General features: G+C 44.3%; 1 long non-coding RNA gene across 1 annotated transcript; it reads left to right on the top strand.

Moving 5' to 3' along the window:
* Positions 1 to 2225: 2225 nt before the first annotated feature.
* Positions 2226 to 13364, top strand: LOC311593470. The gene is made up of 3 exons (XR_014777720.1): positions 2226 to 4852; positions 8959 to 9087; positions 11889 to 13364. It is a non-coding gene; the product is annotated as an uncharacterized lncRNA (long non-coding RNA).
* Positions 13365 to 19707: the final 6343 nt, after the last annotated feature.

Raw genomic sequence — 19707 nt, forward strand, 5'->3', positions numbered from 1 at the left:
ACCAAAACTTTGTCTTTAAAAATAGGGCAAAGAGCCTGGTGTGGTGGTACACACTTTTAATCCCAGCACTCAGGAGGCAGAGGCAGGTGGATCACTGTGAGTTCGAGGCCAGCCTGGTCTACAAAGCGAGTCTAGGACAGCTAAGGCTACACAGAGAAACCTTGTCTTGGGAAAAAAAGGGGGGTGAGAGTGGGGGCAAAGGTTGTGATGGTAAACTCAGGTACAGTTTACCATAGTGAAAATGTACTGAAAAAGTGATGCCTGCTCAGAGTGAGGCATGTGTGGAGAGAAAAATCAGGATGGCGCTGCAGATTTTTGTCTGTCTGTTTCATGGATAATCGTATGGTTTATATAATATGTATATTCATATTCATGTGGTATGTGTGTGTGTGTGTTGGAGACCAGAGATGAAGATGTTAGAAGTCTTCCTCAATCACTCTCTACCTTATTATTTTATATTTATTTATTTATTTTTAGGTTTTGTTTTTATTTTATGCTTATGAGCGATTGCCTACATGTATGTCTGAGCACCATGTGCATACAGTGCCTGCAGAAGCCAGAAGAGGGCATCAGATCCACCGGAACTAGAATAAGAGGGCATCTGATGCACCGGAACTGGAGTAAGAGAGGGCACCTGATGCACCGGAACTGGAATAACATGGCCGTGAGCTGACATGTGGGTGCTCGAAAAAGAGCCTGGATCCTCTGGAAAAGCAGCCAGTGTTCTTAACCACGGAGGCACCTTCCAGCCTCTTAAATTTATCATTAGTACTGCGTGTATGATGGTGGGCATGCAAGGACTACCACATGTTCACAGAGGTCTCAGGACAACTTTGAGAGATTGCTTCTCTCCCTCCAATTTTGTGTGGACTCCAAGAATTGAATTCATGTCATCAGGCTTATGGGTAAGTGTTTTTACTAGCTGAGCCCTCATTTTTTGGGGGTGGAGACAGGGTCTCTCCTTGGACCTGGTGCCTAGTGACTTGCCTGGACTGTGTAGGCAGCAAGCCACAGAGGCGTTTCTGTCTGTGCCTCCCCAGGTTGGGAAGCCAGGCTCACATTGCTGTGCTTACATGGGTGTTGTGGATCTGAACTCCAGTCCTCCTGCTTATGCAGAAACACTTTCCTGAGCCCCAGTGGAGCTACCTTTAGTGCACATCTCTTTTCCTGCCACTCATATCACTCAGCCTCCCAAGGCTTGCTCCCAGATTTACTTCTTAGCTCAGCTCACAGCTTTGGCTAGGAAGTGACACCAGGCCTGTGTGTCCCTCTGTGCCAGCTGGATTACAGTGCTGGGGACAGCCTCTTGTGATTGGCTGTGGCCAGGTAAGTCCGCAGATGCAGAGGATCAGACAACTGCCTTGAGACTCTGAGCTACCACAGGCATGGGTGGGCTCTGAGAAGGGATGACAGAAAAAACGGCGAGTATCAGGTGCCCTCTGAAAGACACGCATTTATGATGCGCCCATGTCAGGGGACTGGTAGACTGCAGCAGTTTCTGTGGAAGAAATGTCCACCTTAAGGCTCCCAGATTGACACTTTGCCCAGCAGATGACTAGGAGGCCTGTGCCCAGCACAGAGGGAGGAGCCAGCTCAAAGTGACCTCAACCTAAATTGGGCCAGCTCCATGGTTCCTTGTCAACACTCTGGACTGCACTGGGCAGTGAAAAGCTATCTGAGAGGGGGAACACGCACTGGACTTTCCAGGAGACAGTAGAAGCAAAGATGGAAACAGACACTTAGCTCTGCAAGAAGACTCAAGGTCAGGCAGGGCTTCCCAGCAGGTTGAGGCATGCAGGGGGTCACTGCATATAACTCCCAAGCAGGGTAAAGAATCAGGGGCAGGCTCTTCAGGAGAAAGACTTTAAATAATAGAAGCATCCGGAGTGACTAACCAGAGGCTTCTGCCAATTGATTTGGAGACTGGGAAAAGGTCCCGAAGTTATTAATAACCCCAGTGTTCTGGGAACTGATTTCATTCTCCAGACAAAGGGATTAAAAGTTGCTGTTGAAGGCAAAGTGGTTTCAGCCAGAGCTCTGCTCTCTGCTCTCCCAATAAGTGGACATTTTATCCCCAGCAATGAGCTGATTGGTGCCCTAGCAAATCTTGTGAGAATGGTTCTCTCTCTCTCTCTCTCTCTCTCTCTCTCTCTCTCTCTCTCTCTCTCTCTCTCTCTCTCTCTCCCTCCCTCCCTCCCTCCCTCTCTTCCTCCCCCCAGCCCTGTCTATAGATGGTTCTCATGTCTTCTAGGTTGGCCTCAAACTCAAATGTGCTGTGTGGCTGAGGATGACCTTGAATTGCTGGTTCTCCTGCCTTCACTTCCTGTGTGCTGAGATTACAGGTGTGTCTTCATGCCTGGTTATGCACAGTTGGAGTTGGAACCCTGGGCTTCTTGTGTGCCATGTGGTTTTTGTTTTTTGTTTTTTTGAGACAGGGTTTCTCTGTGTAGCCTTGGCTGTGCTGGACTCGCTTTCTAGACCAGGCTGGCCTTGAACTCACAGTGATCCACTTGCCTCTGCCTCCCGAGTGCTGGGATTAGAGGCGTGCGCCACCACCGCCCGGCCTCGTGTGCCATGAGAACACTACTGAGTTACAGCTCTTTTTTAGAAGACAGGATGTCACTCCATTGTGGCAATCCACCTTCCTTTGCCTCTTTAGTGTGTGTAGGGGTTATAGGCACACCACCAGTCTGCTTGTGGGTTACACTCTTCGGGCAGCCTTCAAGCAGAGTTCTGTTCTCTTGAAATCAGAGCAGCTGTGAGTAGCCATGCAAGACCTTCACAACTTGGGCTGGCTAGCATGCTTTCAGAGGAAGGGGTGCTCAGCAAGCAGTATGGGAGGCGGCTGACAAGGGGCCACCCACATGGAGGACACTTAATGTCTTAAAGTTTCTATTGTTGTGAAGAGATACCATGACCATGGCAACTCTAATAAAGGAAAATATTTTACTGGGGTTGGCCTTCATCTTGGAGGTTTGGTCCATTATCATCATGGTGGGAAACATGTGGGATGTACAGAAGATATGGTGCTGGAGAAGGAGGTGAGAGTCCTACATCTGGATCCGCAGGTAGCAACAAGAGACAGTGAACCATTAGTCTTGGTTTGAGTTTCTGAGACTCCCAAAGCCTGCCCCCTAATGACATGCCTCCAACAAGGCCACACCTCCAATAATGCCACTACTTATGGGCCCATGGGAGCCATTTTTGTTTGTTTTTTTTTGCTTGTTTTTGTTTTTGTTTTTCAAGACAGGGTTCTCTGTGTAGCCCGGGCTGTCCTAGACTCACTTTGTAGACCACCAGCCTGGCCTCCAACTCACAGTGATCCACCTGCCTCTGCCTCCTGAGTCCTGGGATTAAAGGCGTGCACTGTTTTTATTCCAACTATCACAGTCCACTCTCTGGGCCCCATAAGTTTGTAGCTATATCATTATGCAAAGTGCATTCAGTCTAACTTCAAAAGTCCCCATAGTCTACCACAGTCTCAAACTTCTTTAAAAGTCCAAGGTCCAAAGTCTCTTCTAAGAACATGGCAAGCTCTTAACAACTCTAACCCCTGTAAAGTGAAAGTAGAAAAGCAAATCACATACTTCCAACATACAATGGCTCGGGACATACATTACCATTCCAAAAAAAGAGCATAGTGAGGAAAGACTGGACCACAGCTAGACCAAACACCAGCTGGGTAAACTTCAAGTCTGCATCTCCATATCTGATGTGAAAATGCTCTTTAGGTCTCTACCTCCTTTTAGCTTTGTTGTCTGCAACACATTTCTTTCTCTTGGGATGGTTCAGCTGTCTGTTAGCAGCTCTTCTCAACAGATATCCCGCACCTCTGGCATCTCCAACAATTTGGGGTCTCCAAGGCAATCCAGGCGTCACCTTCACAGCTTCACGCAATGACCTCTCTAGGCCTCCGTGTGTGTGTGTGTGTGTGTGTGTGTGTGTGTGTGTGTGTGTGTGTGTGAGAGAGAGAGAGAGAGAGAGAGAGAGAGAGAGAGATACCTTTGTTGTGCCATGCTTAAGTGAAACTGAAATCAGCACTAGGAGCTGATAAGGATGCAAAGACACAAGGGTCTCCTTTATTGATGGTTGAGCTTAAGCTGGACCCATACTATCACCGACACAGCGAATCAGGTGTGAGTCCCGAGTACAAGTAGGAAAGAACTTTTTATAGATTGTAGCGAGCAAGAAAGCAGGTAAGTGGGTTTCCAGTTTGGCAAGCATCCTATTTATTTTTCCTTGAACTAATTGATATTCGTCTGGTACAAGTCCAGTATCAACCCACGAATAATTAACTTCTAAGGAATAGTTCTTGAGAAATTTGAGGGAGTGTCTGAATTTTTAGTACTTTCTTATTTTCGAGCTGGGTGGTTATTCTATATCTCTGTGGCAAGTGTATCTTTGTGGGTTTTTCTAGATCTGGAGTTCAAGAGTAGGTCACCCAAATACAAAAATGAAAGTTTTAAGCAAAATGGAGTTACCTTGGTCCATCACCTTGACACATGCCTGGCCTCAGCAGGCCTTCCTTAGTTGTAGAGAGAGATTCCACAACCCTTTTCTTCTGTCCTGGAACTAAAGTCACAACCACATGACCAAAGCTGCCAAGTTCTGCTGCTTACTGTGGCTGGAACATGGCCCCCTTGTTCAATTACATTTTTACCAGCTTTCTGGATTTTTGTTTTTTGTTTTTGTTTGGGTTTTTGGCACAGTTTCTCTGTTTGCCTGGCTTTCCTGGAACTCCCTCTGTAGACCTGGCTCAGCTTTTTTGTTTTCCTTCAGTGCCTAAACTTGACTGTTCTCGAACTTGCTCTGCAGACCAGGCTGGCCTTCCTTCTGAGTGCTGGGATTAAAGGTATGCACCACCACACTTAACTCTTAAATTTTTCTTTAGTTTCTTTTCACATATTGGAAATTCAGCTGGATGGGATCTTGCCCTGAGGTTGCCACTCCCTTTATTCTATTTTATTCTTTTTGTTTTGTTTTGTTTTTTGTTTTTTGTTTTTCGAGACAGGGTTTCTCTGTGAAGCCTTGACTGTCCTGGGCTCACTTTGTAGACCAGGCTGGCCTTGAACTCACAGCGATCTACCTGCCTCTGCCTCCCAAGTGCTGGGATTAAAGGCGTGCGCCACCACGCCCAGCCCTTTATTCTTTATTCTATTTTATTCTGTCTATCTCTTTGAACATGAGATTTAGCTCTGTCCCACTTCCGGGTACCTCTTTTTTCCTCAAATTGTACATTTTGCATTTTCCTTGCTAAGCCAGTTCCTAGTCACTGTAGATCAGCATAACAGCGAACACTAACAACTGCATGACAGAGTCAATATTAGGCTGTCCTGAGATTTCCTCTGCCAGTGAAATTAATCCAGAACTCTTCAATACAGCCTCCAGGCAGACTTTTTTAGATAAGGCCAAGGAGCAGCCACGTTCTTTGCCAGAATATCACAAGCACAGTCTCTAGACCACACGCTAACATTCTTCTCTGAAACCTCTGAGCCAGGCCCCTACAGCTGAAATCACCCTCAGTACCACTGTCTTCCATGTTTCCACTACGATGGCCCATTAAGTGCCACTTAAAGCATTCAACTGTTTTCCTAGTCCAAAATCCCGAAGTCCACATTCCTAAAAAAAAAAAAGCCATGGTCAGAGGGCCAGGCGTGGATGGCACATAATGGTGGATTGCTGTGAGTTTGAGGTCAGCCTGGTCTACAAAGTGCATCCAGGACAGCCAAAGCTACACAGTGAAACCCTGTCTCGAAAAACCAAAAGAAAAAAGAGGCTGCACAGTGTTCTTGTGGTAGTCATTGTTGATCCTGGAGTTGAGTAGACCTTAATTGATGGCACCCAGATGCACCCAGGGGAATGAGCATTGGTAGATGGGTGTGGAGCTGGAAGTGCAGTTAAGAAAAGCCAAGCTTGCCAGGTGGTGGTGGCGCACGCCTTTAATCACAGCACTCGGGAGGCAGAGGCCGGCGGATCGCTGTGAGTTCAAGGCCAGCCTGGCCTACAAAGTGAGTCTAGGACAGCCAAGGCTACACAGTGAAACCCTGTCTCGAAAAACCAAAAAAAGAAGAAAGAAAAAAAAAAGAAAGAAAAACCAAGCTTGTCCTAGCATGGCCAACTATCCTCATATCATCCCAAGAGTGTTCTGTGAACATTTACCTACTGTAAGAGAATGTTCTGGAGGTGGGTGTGTTACTGAATATGACCCTGGAGAGTTTCACCCGGTGTAAAGATGGTCAGGCAAGGCTGGATGAAGGGGAGACCTGTAAAGCTGCCTACAAAACCCAGCAAGGTACTCGTGTTACACTTACTCATTAACTTGTATATGCAGATGACATGGTGCAGGTGTGGTGGAGGACACCTTACAGAAGTCAGTCCTCTCCATCATGTGCGCCCTGGGACTGAACTCTGGTCCTCAGTCTTGGCAGCAAGCATATTTACTCACTGAGCCATCTTGCTAGCCTCATCAATCAATTTTATCTTTAAAATTTGTTTACTTAGTTCCATTTTGCATATCTGCACAACTTTCATCCCAGCTGATGCACCTGCAGGAATGAGGTTAGGCAGTCTGTGCATGACTATACACAGCTGCAGGTGTTTTGCGGGTTCTGAGGGTGCTGATGCACTTTCATATCCCACCTTGTGGAACTACATTAAAAACCCATATTTGCTACTGTAAGGCAGGACAAACTTGTGCCTGGGGAGGTCACAGGCTTAGTAGGAAACCACTACTAGTCAGCGAGAACAGGGGAAAGTAAGTAGGATGGGGTGGGAGTGGAGCAAGAGACTAAGGAAACTGTGGAGTCAGAAATTGTAAGGGCTAAATTAATGCCACATTCTATATTCTGCAATTAATGATGTTCTGTATGAGAACTTGTCCTCTCTCTTGACCCTTCTCCCTGTGTTCTGGGAATGACACCTGCCAGCAGTCTCCAGAAACTCCATTGGAGTGATTACATACAATTAGATCCCAATGGTCCTCTGAGATAAAAAGACTTCCCCTCCAGACTCAGCCCCCAACCAACCTGCCTGAAGGTCAACATTCCTGTGGCCTACAACTTCCCTGAAGATCCAGCCTCCAGCCTGCCTAAGGGTCGACTTCCTGTGACCCACCACCCCCTCTTCCCTTTATGAGCCCATTGCCCTTGAAGCTTGGGGGTCACTCTCCTTTCCTGCTGCATCAGGAAGGATTGTGATCCGAAGCTCTGAGCCCGTAATACAGGACCCTGTGTATGTTGCATCAGTGTCGAGTCCTGGCGGTCTATCTGGGCGTCTCGAGATCTGGGTGATCTCAGTATTACATGGAGCGGATCCTGGTATTACAAAATGAGGTAAGAAGTTGCTCTAGAGGGGAGGAGGCTGGACAAAAAGAGCTTGAGGGAACCTTGGGAATGACGAAGTAGTTATTTCTTAATGGATTTTTGTTTTGAGACAGTGTCTCACTATACAGCTATGGCTGGCTTGAAGCTCACTAATAGACCAGGCTAGCCTCCTGAGAGCTGGGGATAAAGGTGTCTGTCACAACCTCCTGCTTGCTCCACATCTTGATTGCAGTGTTCCAAGTACTGGAAAAACAGTACTCCAAGCCTGTTTTTTTCCAATGCTGAGTCAACAACACATTTCAAATTATAAATATATATATATTCTTTCATGTAAATTATATTCCCTAGGGCTGTTACACAGAGAAACCCTGTCTTGAAAAAATCCTAAATAAATAAGTAAATAATATTCCCATATATAGTATATTATACATGTATTATGTAATACATATATACATATAACACACGCACACACACACAACTTCATATTGAAGGGCCAGAGTGAGCTGGACTGGATCTCTACTGTTTCAACTCATAGTGTTGAAATCCCAATATCAGCCCTTAAACCCCACTCAGGGATTCAAGATGGAATAGTACTCAAGGGGGGAACGAGAGGATTGGACATTGCTGAAAGGGCCATGGCTGGAGTCATGAAACCTCCATGGCACCAGCCAATTGCAGTTGGAGTCACTAGAGTCACGAAGCCACAGATAGGATTCTCCTAGAAGCCTTTAAAAGAGCCTGCGAACTCTTCCTTGTGGTTGCCACCATTTTGTATGGATGGTTGACCCCTGCATGCAGGCTGTTTCTGCAGAATAACAGTTCTTTGTTTTTCTATACTTTTGAGTCTGGTAAAATCAGATTAAAGGCAAGCTGCCTGGGAGCAGCAGTTCTGGGAACTTTTTCCTGACTAACCAGATCTTTTACAACTTCCCTTTCTCTCTGGAATTTCTCCCTCTTCTGTGATTATAGCAGCTGTAAAGGTAGGAACATTCCAGAGTTAGGTATCCATAGCAATCCTCGCTTACGCAAACACCCATGCCCCTGTGCCTATAAAAACTGAAATTTTTCAATAAACGGGGCTTGATCAAAATCCAGACTTGCGCTCATTTCTTTGTGTCTCTTATCCCCCCACTTGTCTGCCGCCTCCACAGGTACCCATTGAAGACCCCGCAGGCCGGGTCAACATCCGGCTTATGCAGTGCTGAGGATTGAGCCCAGGGCTTCATGCATTCTAGAAACAGTCCATGTCTGTAGTCCCATAGCCTCCATGGACACTGGCCAGCCTCCAAGGGATCAGCCAATGCCAGCTGGAGTCATGTAGCCTCCAAGGGCACCAGCCAGCCTCCACAGGCACTGGGCAATCCCAGTTGGAGTCACTAGAGTCACGTAGCCACAGATAGGATTCCCCTAGAACCCTTTAAAAGAGCCTGCAAGCTCCTCCTTGTGATTGCCACCATTTTGTATGCATGGTTGACCCCTACATGCAGGCTGTCCCCGCAGAATAAAGGCTCTTTGTTTTTACAACATGCTGTTGATTTATTTTAAGAACGTTTGGGAAAGAGCTCATAATTGGTCAGTAGATGTTAGGAAGGGAAAGATGATTACTTTTTGTTTTGCTGTTTGGCCTTGGTAAAAGCTTTTTGCAGCTTGCAGTCTGGTTGCAAGCCTGGCCCTCCAAGCATGGTACATTGGGCACCTGATCCGGGACACTGCTGGAAAGCCCCAGTCTCTACTTGCATTGATTGGGTTCAACAGGTGTGACAAGGTACTTTTCCTTAAAATTACAGCTAAAAAGGTTAAAAAAAAAAAGTGGGGAGGTTGTCTATCTTAAATGTATTAATGTATGTGGCTACTATATGTTTGATTTAACTTGTTTTATTTAAATATATAAATTTATTGTGTTCTGTACACCTTGCTTATAATTTACTGGTCAGTAAAGATTGTTAAAAAGATCTTTAACATCTGAAACAAAAAGGTTAACTTAAACTTGTAAGTTAGAGTTGGAGCCATTCTAAGCAGCAAGTGGCATAAGCCAACAGGTGTCCAAAGGTACTTTTAAAGCAAGGTTTTTATATAATTATTGTCCTGTATTTAAAACTAGACTTATTAAATATAAGATTTAAAACAAAGTATTAAAATAAGGTATTAAAGCTTCACATCCAGGCTATATAGCTTAAGATTATACTGTGGGGGCTGGAGAAGTGGCTCAGCGGTTAAGAGCATTGTCTGCTCTTCCAGAGGTCCTGAGTTCAATTCCCAGCAACCACATGGTGGCTCACAACCAACTGAAATGTGATCTGATGCCCTCTTCTAGCAAGCAGATATACATGTGATAGAGCACTCCTATGCATAAAAAATAAATAAATATTAAAAAAAAGATTATACTGTGAACTTTTATCTAAGGATTTATAATTTGCTTATTAAATGTGATGTTTAAAAATTAAGTTCAAGCTCTTGTTTAAAATATAAGTGAAGCTGGGCGTGGTGGCTCACACGTTTAATCTCAGCACTCGGGAGGCAGAGGCAGGTGAATTGCTGTGAGTTCGAGGCCAACTTGGTCTACAAAGCGAGTCCAGGACAGCCAAGGCTACACAGAGAAACTCTGTCTCGAAAAAACAAAAAACAAACCAAAAAGAAAAAAAAAAATATATATATATATATGTGAGTGTGTGTTTATATCACAGGTATTATGTGACTCAGTCCTAGTTCAAAATATTCTTCATTTAGTAGTAAAATTTTAAGGTTATAAAGATTGATTCAGATTAACAGACTGCTATATTGCAGTTTTAAAAATGAGTGTTTCTAAAGATACCTTTAAGTTAAAACATATTAACTTTGGAGATATTCAATTGTTTACACTGTTACAAATCTGGTTTTGACTTCTAAAAATTATAGTTGTCATTTTATTATAGGCTGTTAAAAATAATTAAAACGTACAGATTATTGGTTGCTTCATAAATGGTTGTATCCCTAAAATATATTTGACTATGCTTATGGTCATGTGTGATTGCCAAGATGAGATTTATTTGGCCTCCTATGTTTGTTTCAAAATTAAACAGAGGTAAATAATTAAATTATTACATATAACTGGGAAATACAATTGATGGCCAGTTTTCAGTTAAAAAATCATATTTTGATTACAGCATACTTTGTTTTAATCCTTTTAAGGTGTTGTATATAATTCTTAAACATGATATATAAAGTTCCAGTCCTTTTAAGAGCTACTATTGCAAACTGTTTAGGGTAAATAAAGCTTATGGTTTTGTTAAGTACTAGTTCAGTTAGTCACAGATATTTTCTAAAATAATCAGTCAATATACAGCTAAAAACAAACAATTCAGATATACTAAAATTAGACAGATGTGGTCCTCTCACACTTATCTGCAGATTACAGATTGTAACAGTCTGTTCTATGTTTGTAAGATGTAGTTTAGAGCAGCTAGCTAAAGACAGACAAAGGATTCAGCTCCCATATGCTGACCCTCAGGCATGTCAGAGATCTGCTGAATATGGCATTTAACATGTTTAAATCTATTATAAAAACAGAGATTCCCAGATAATAACAGTAGTTCCCAAGGTCTCAGAAGACTTGGACACAACCCTGGATTGTGGTTTCTGGCCATGGAGCAAAACTGCTCCTGATATCTGCTGTGGATCAGCCTAACTGTGGACAAACTGGACACCCGGAGAGTCATTGTCTCACAAGGTGAGGTCAGTCTCTTCCATGTTCACCTTCCACAGAAATAGCCTCTTGTCCTCTGTGCCTGATGCAGGACTGTCTCTGCCCATCATGCCATGCTGCCACAGGAGACAACTGGGGCACTGTTTACTGGGATACTACAACTAGTCATCTCTGTCATTCTAATTGATACATAAATTTGTCTAGGTTACAATTTATCCTTCTCGGGTCTCTGATTACATTGATGGCTAAGCTAATGGTAGCTTGACAGCTTAAAGACAATTAGATCTACTGTTAACATCAGGACTTCTAGACTGAAAAAAATTGTTTAAATGTTGGTAAGTGCAAGTTATATAAGTTTTAAAAAATCTTTTAAAGTTTTAAGGTACATAAATGCAAGTTGCAGATTTAAAATAAGATCAATAGAGTTATAATAAACTGGTAGAGTACTGGCTGCTTATTAATCAGTCCCAAGCTCAAGATTTTTAATTATTTCCCTTTGGTTATGTTCTGAATATAGACTTAAAGGTGCTTCTCATTGTGCTGAGTCTGTCCAATCTGTATATCAAGTCTTCTGGACTGGGAAAAGAATGTTCATGCTGGGTCTGGAGAGACGGCTCAGTGGTTAAGAGCACTGACTGCTCTTCCAGAGGTCCTGAGTTCAATTCCCAGCAACCACATGGTGGCTCACAACCACGTATAATGTAATCTGATGCCCTCTTCTGGCCTGTATATGTACATGCAGGCAGCACTGTATACATAATAATAAACAAATACACCTTTAAGAATGTTCATGCCTTTACTGGGTTTCAAAGGCATAAACCTACTCCAGCTGTCTTATAGACACAGTTTTAACTTCTGTCCCGAATATGTGTTTGTCTCAGCAGATTTTAACCTGGCTAACTGACTCCATCCAGAGCTGCTGAGATCTGGACCTGCTGAAAGTTGATGTAAACCAGTCCTGCACATATGACTACACTCCCTGTCTCTTCAATTGGATCAACTAAACAGATGCTTTTGATAAGTGCCCCATTAGCCTTTGGCTAGCTTTTCAGTTTTTCTAGGCCCCGATAATGATAACAACACTCCTATTGTCAGCAGGAAGAAGTTACAGAAAACAGCGACTCCACCCATTTTCCCACTTTACAGGCTGAGATGCTAAGTCAAGGACAACTCTCTGCTATGAGAGACAAAGGGCTAAAAAGAAGAAGAAGGAGAAGAAGAAGAAGAAGAAGAAGAAGAAGAAGAAGAAGAAGAAGAAGAAGAAAAGACTTTTAGCTCTTTTTAAACTAGTTCTGTTTTGTGCCCCCTTTATATCAAACAAAGGTTGGGTGCCATTCAGCTAATAATCATGAGTGCACAGTGCCTGGCCCTACAATGGGCTGACTCAAAAAAAAAGTTTATCCAATACGTCAAAAGGGAGAGTTTGGACTATATAGCGTATGGTTCTCAGACAGTAGTATTTCCCAGCAGATACTGAGAAGGCTAAGATTAGCTCCTAAAGTCAGTTAGAAGGGGGATTGTGGAAACCAAACAAAAGCCATCTTGCACCAAGCATCTGTCTTTCCCCTAGAGTGAACTGCCCCCCCCTTTCCCCAATGTCCCCCAAGTTCTCAGAAAGCCCACAAAAGTACACCTGGTAACATCTCCCTTATACTTGGGGGCCAACTTATAAGGTGAAAAACCTACAATGTTACAGTAGATTAAAAAATTAGATAAGACTCTCCTGCAGCTTAGCCCAAGCCCCCTACCTCAAACAGCTTTAAGGCCAACTTCCCTGTAACCCCTTACCCAATCATGTAACGCCAAGGCTTGGAAAGTGCCACTTGCAGTTTTTGCCTTTATAAACCCTGTATCCTAATGAGCTGAGGCCGCCACCTTCCTCAGTTTCTGGGGCACTGACAGTCCTTGCTCCAGAGCTTGTGCAATAAAAAGACCCTGTGTGAGTTGCAGCTCTGGCTTGTATCTGGTGGTCTACAGGATCTCACAGCTTTGGCATAATGCCAGGACAGGCAGGGCTACACAGGAAAACCCTGTCTCAAAAACTTAAAAAAAAGAAGAAGAAGAAGAAGAAGAAGAAGAAGAAGAAGAAGAAGAAGAAGAAGAAGAAAAAGAAGAACTGGAAAAAGAAGAAGAAAGAAAGGAAATGATAAGATGATAAGATTAAAGATTGCTGGAGTTAGTTTGAGGCCCAGCAGATGCTGAGAGAAAAAAGCCAGATTGCATAAATCAGCTGGGAGAGGAGTTTGAGCCAGAACAGCTGAGTTGAAACAGCTAGCCCAGAGCTCAGTAAGAGCAAGAAATGGCCGGGCGTGGTGGCACACGCCTTTAATCCCAGCACTCGGGAGGCAGAGGCGGGCGGATCGCTGTGAGTTCTACAAAAGTGAGTCCAGGACAGCCAAGGCTACACAGAGAAACCCTGTCTCAAAAAAACCAAAAAAAAAAAAAAAAAAAAAATGGTGAGCTTCAGCACTCGGGAGGCAGAGGCAGGTGGATCACTGTGAGTTTGAGGCCAGCCTGGTCTTACAAAGCGACTCCAGGACAGCCAGGGATACACAGAGAAACCCTGTCTCAAAAAAAAAAAAAAAAAAAAAAAAAAAAAAAAGAAATGGTGAGCTTATTAAGCAGTAAGTCTCAGAGGCTGAAAACATTCTAGGCCTGGGTTAGATGATACAGAAACTAGAAGCTTCCAGGACTAGGCCTAGGTTAGCAGAAGGAGGCAGTAATTTTCTGAAGAAGGCAAATAAAAGTTGCTTTTACAATTGACATCCTGGTTGACATTAATGCTAGGCAAATCACCCCACCACAGTTGAATAACCTAACCAATGGGAGCGGGTTAAGTGTACCACAAAGACATGTTCCTAAGGAAACCCCCTATTCCTAACTCATGATTGGTGGGAAAATGTAACTGTAACTTTGAGGTTATTTGTGGATTTCAGACTTTAAAACTCTGTAACATTCTGCCGGGGGTAGGGGTGGGTAGGGGGAGGGGTGGGTGGGAGGGCGGGGAGGATAGAAGTTCACTTCCCAGGCTGTTCTGCTGCCCTGATCCATCAGTAGTGGACTGACTACAATACATTTTTGTCCTCTGCTTAAATGAACTAAGGTGAATGTTCAAAGATCCAGTCAGCTCCCAAATCTGTAGTGCTGTACCTGACTAGACAGTTTTTGCTGCCTGATTCATATAAAGATCTTGCTTTGCTGGACTCCTGTGACTGCTTAGATTGTTTGAAATTTTCTTCTCTCTCTCTCCCTCTCTCCCTCTTTTTTTTTTCAAGACAGGCTTTCTCTGTCCTGGACTCACTTTGTAGACCAGGCTGGCTTCAAACTCACAAGGTCCACCTGCCTCTGCCTCCTGAGTGCTGGGATTACTCGAGTGTCACCATGTCTGGCATTGTTTTGGATTTTGAGACCCCATCTATTTATTTATTTTTGCATGGGCATGTGTGGAGGTTTATGTACATTTGAGGGTGTGTATGTATGTGTGTGTGTGCATGCACATGGAGGCCAAAAATTGGCATTCTTCTTTGATTGCTTTCTGTCTTATATATTAAGGGAGGGTCTCTCACTTAGACCTGGAGCTCATCTGTCCAGCTGGTCTAGCTAGCCACTTTGCTCCCTGAGATCTCCTGCTGCTGGGACTTCAGGGGAACCAGACCTGTTTAACATTTATGTGCTTCTGGAGATCTGTTGGTACATTGTTGTTATACACTGGGTAAAGTTTGTCCTTGTATTATTCAAATGATGATTTCTCTATCCCCCTATCTGGTTTTAATACAGACATGACTTTGTAATGTTTATTCTGAGAAATCTCCTGCCTCAAGCTTGTGTAAATATTGCTCCCATTTGGGCATGGAGAGATGGCTCAGTGGTTAAGAGCACTGACTGCTCTTATAGAGGACCTGGGTTCAATTCCAACACCCACATGACAGCTCACAACTGTATATAACTCGAACTGATACCCTCACACAGACACACATGCAAGCAAAACACCAATGCATATAAAGCCAGGCGGTGGTGGCACACGCCTTCAATCCCAGCACTCGGGAGGCAGAGGCAGGCGGATCGCTGTGAGTTCGAGGCCAACCTCATCTACAAAGTGAGTCTAGGACAGGCAGGACTACACAGAGAAACCCTGTCTCAAAAAACAAAACAAGGGCCGGGCATGGTGGTGCACGCCTTTAATCCCAGCACTCGGGAGGCAGAGGCGGGCGGATCGCTGTGAGTTTGATGCCAGCCTGGTCTACAAAGTGAGTCCAGGACAGCCAAGGTTACACAGAGAGACTCTATCTTGAAAAACCAAAAAAAAAACCAAAAACAAAAACAAAAAAAAAACCAAAAAACAAAAAACCACCAATGCATATAAAAAATTCCTATTTATTCTCTGCCTGTTCAATATAAAAGCCGGAACAGCCAATACTGGGTGATAGAGAGACTAGGGTGGGAGGAGAAAGAGAGGAAGTGGGGGCTTCAGCCATCAGAGGTCCAGGAGAAATCAAGAGAAAACAGCTGGAGCAGAGAAGGACAAAAATACAAGTATTATGGTAATTTTAGCTAAGAGGTACATAGAGTAGTTTAGAGGATTAGAATGTATTTATAATGCCCAGGTATTGAGCTCTCAAAGCTAATTAAATAAATCTTAGTCTGTGTTGTTATTTGGGAACTAGCTAGGTTTAAAATAATCCTGCCATTGTATTGATTTCCTGCATATATTAATTTTTTGGGAGGAATGCGAGGGCCCCAAGACACAGTATCTCTGTGTTACCGAGCCCTGGCTGTCCTGGACTCCCTTTGTAGGCCAGCTGGCCTTAAACTCACAGAGTCTGCCTGCCTCTGCCTATGGAACAAAAATTAAATTAATTAAAAAAATAATAAAGGCATGAGCCACCACCAATACCACCACCATTCCGCCGCATACATTAATATATATTAATATTCAGCCGGCGTGGTGGCGCACGCCTTTAATCCCAGCACTCAGGAGGCAGAGGCAGGCGGATTGCTGTGAGTTCGAGGCCAGCCTGGACTACAAAAGCAAGTCTAGGTCAGCCAAGGCTACACAGAGAAACCCTGCCTCGAAAAACCAAAAACACAAAACAAAAATTATTCGTTTATGCTGGGCGTGGTGGTGCATGCCTTTAATCCTAGCATTCAGGAGGCAGAGGCAGGTGAATGGATGGGAGTTCAAGGCCAGCTTGGTCTACAAAGTGAGTCCTGGGCAGCCAAGGCTACAGAGAAGCCCTGTAAAAAAAAAAAAAAAAAAGGAATTTCTCTCTCTCTCCCTCTCTGTGTTTGTGTAAGAGAAAGAGAAGGGAGAGAGGGAGAGGAGAGAGAGAGAGAGAGAGAGACAGAGAGAGAGAGAGAGAGAGATGATTTGCTTATATGGTCCCAGGCCAGGTGTGGTGGTGCCCATTTATAATGTCAGGAGTCTGAGGAAGGAGGACCAGAAGTCTAAGGACATGCTTATCTACACAGTGAGTTGGAGGCCAGCCTGGGCTACACAAGACTCTGTTTCAAATAAGACTCTGCTTCAAATAAAAACAAAGATAAACAGAATCTAGCATAGTCCCAAAACACTGTTGTCACTTGGGAGGAAGAGACAGATTTCTAAGTCCCAGCGTGGTCTGGTCTACACAGTGAGTTTCAGGCTACACAGTGAGACTCCTGTCTCAAAAACAAGACAAGACAAAGCAGCAGGAGGAGTTGGGGTGAAGGGAGGAGGCTCTCATGCTTAAGTCACTGGCTCTTGTTTGACTATTTAATGCTGCCACCATATCTGGGACCAACCCAAGGCCTCTTCATCATGGCTCCAACTGGGTGAAATCTCCAGCACCACACCCATCTGCTTTATTTTTCATCATAGCACTCACTACTTTGTGCTGCAGAATGTTTCCATTTCTTTTGCTTCTTTTTATTTTTTTTAAAAAGATTTATTTATTAATTTATTGTATATGAGTGCTTTATCTGAAGAAGAAGGCACCAGATCACATTATAGATGGTTGTGAGCCACCATGTGGTTCCTGGGAATTGAACTCAGGACCTCTGGAAGAGCAGGTGGTGCTCTTTACCCCTTTTGCTTCTTTTTAAAAAGCCAGTTTAGGGGGGAAAAATTTCAGTTTAGGGGCTGTGGAGTTGGCTCAGTGGTTAAGAGCACTTGCTTCTCTTACAGAGCCCCTCAGTTTAGTCTGTAGCACTCACATGGCAGTTTTCAACTGACTGTAACTCCAGTTCCAGGGGGTCTGACATCCTCTTCTGTTAGCACAGCGGAAACAGTGCAGGCATCCAGACACTTGCTGAGAAATTTAACTGCAAAACTAGTGGTTTGCAGAAATGGCTCAGTGGTTAAGAGCACTTGTTGCTTTACCAAGAATCCAAATTTGGGACCTGCGCGCACACACACCCACTTAAAAGAAATAAGACTGTCTTTACAACGATTTTGGTAGCAAAGTCAAGTTCCCAGTACAGGGTTTTAGTTTTAAGTACAAGTTTGGGGCATGGGAATCTGGCTTTGTGGGTGGAACACTTGCCTGGAACACACAGAGCCCCAGGTCCCATCCCCAACCTCGCAAAAGCACCAGTGGTTGGTATACATGTGCAATCCCAGGACTTGGAAATGTCGCAGCAGGAAGATCAGAAATTCAAGGTCACCCTTGACTGTACAGCCAGGTGAGGCTAGCTGAGGAATCTGTGATTAAAACAAAACAAAAAACCCCCTAAAAAACAGTATAGATTTCGTGTTCGTTAGTTTGCCAAACTAAATGCCAGATTTAGCTTTTTAGGCTCTATTGCCACCTAGTGGCATAGTTATTTTCAGAGCCTGTCCTGTTAGGGGTTTTATTGCTGTGAAGAAACACCATGGTGAAAGTAACTTGGGGACAAAGGGCTTTACTTCTCTTACGTGTTCAAACCACAGTTCACTGAAAGAAGTCAGGGTGGAACCTGGAGGCATGTGCTGACGTAGAGGATACGGAGGGGTGCCGCTTGCTGCGTTGCCCAGCCTACTTTCTATAAACCCAGGACTGCCAGCCCAGGGATGAACCACCCACAATGGGCTGGGCCGCCCCTCATCAATCACTAAATAAAATGCTTGCCAGGCTTTTCTGCTTACAGCCCTGTGTTATGGAGGCATTTCTTCAATTGAGGTTTTCTCCTCTTGGAAGACTGTAGTTTGTGTCAAGTATATATAAAACTAGCCACCAATTTGGCCTCCTTTTGGGGTAGCTGCTTCAGCCTTCTGCTTCCATACCAACTTCAGGGAGTCATCAGGTCTCATCCACAGGCTCTTGGGTCTTTCCGTTGCTAAAAATAACACAGCATCCGAGCTTGGAGTTTGTCCCACTGAAACAAGGGTCTGAGCCAGTTCAAATGGGAAACCATTCATAGTGCTCAATTCCCTCTTTTGGGTAAGAATAGTAACATTTGTTTTAGAGTAGTTCTCATTAGATCAGTTAGGACCTGGGCAGATAGTACTGTAGGAAAGGCGTTTGCAGTTCTATCACAATAGTGCCTTGCATCATCTCGATCGACTCTTGTGACACCAAAAGGAGTCCTATGTCACATGAGCTGTGATGACCAAATGACAAGTGGACAATGTGTTGCTAGAATGAAGTGGAGACACCGTTGAGTTTTATATGGGTGGGCATTTTGCAGGCATCTACGTTTGCATACATTTGTACCTAGTGCTCCTGGAGACCAGAGGGTGTTGGGTCCCCTGGAAATGGAGTTACTGACAATTCTGAGCTGTCATGTGGGTGGTGGGAAGTAAGCCTAGTGCCTTTGAAGAGTTAAGTGCTGTTAATCTGAGCCACCCCTGCAGCTTCCCTTGTTTTCACCTTAGGTAAGTGTAAATACTCATTTCGGTTTGTGTAGCTGTGAGGTAGCTCACATCTAGGTAGCTTCCTAGTAAGTATCCAATCCTGGCAAACACGAGCCTATTGACGTCCATGTTAATCAAGATTTTGTTTCTGGTCAGTCAAGTACAGATGCCACTCCTTATACACAATCTCAATGACTGCAGATTATCTACTTGCCAAGGCCAGGAGGACATGTGAGGCGGCAGGGGAGACACCAGGCAGCGTGGTTCAGGCAGATGCAGGAAGGTCATCCTGTATTACTAGTGAGTCTGGAGTACTTGAGTCTGTCCCAACAAATTAAAAAATTGGACTGGGCAGATGACAGAGAAAAGAATCAGGCTTGCCAGATGCTGTGGCCAACGTGGTCTACAAAGCGAGTCCAGGACAGCTAAGGCTACACAGAGACCTGTCTGGAAAAAACACAACAAAGATAGAGATCCATCCACCTGCCACTCCCTTCCACCTACTGAGATTAGAACTCAGAGACCACCTCCCCCTCTCCCCAGTGCTGGGATTAAAGGCATAGACCACCACTGCCTATCGAGAGGACCATTAATGAATCTGACTTCAAGCCACAGCACCCTGGCGGCCTGGCAGTGAGTTCGGGATCTAGGTGAACACTTCTCAGTGTGAGAGCTTTTCCCATTCAACAGCAGACTCTTGAGACTTTATCTTTTCAGACAGGGTTTCTCTGTGTTATCTTTTGTTTTTTTGATGTCTGCCTGGTTTACAGAGCAAGTTCCAGGATAGCCAGGGAAATGATAAGGGGTATAAACGATACTTGATTTCCCCTTCGAACTTGTATGTGTGCAAACACAAGCATGTACACTCATAACCCACAACTGGATGAAAAGAA

Source organism: Acomys minous (genome assembly GCF_964271855.1).
Source record: "Acomys minous genome assembly, chromosome: 1".
NCBI lineage: Eukaryota > Metazoa > Chordata > Mammalia > Rodentia > Muridae > Acomys > Acomys minous.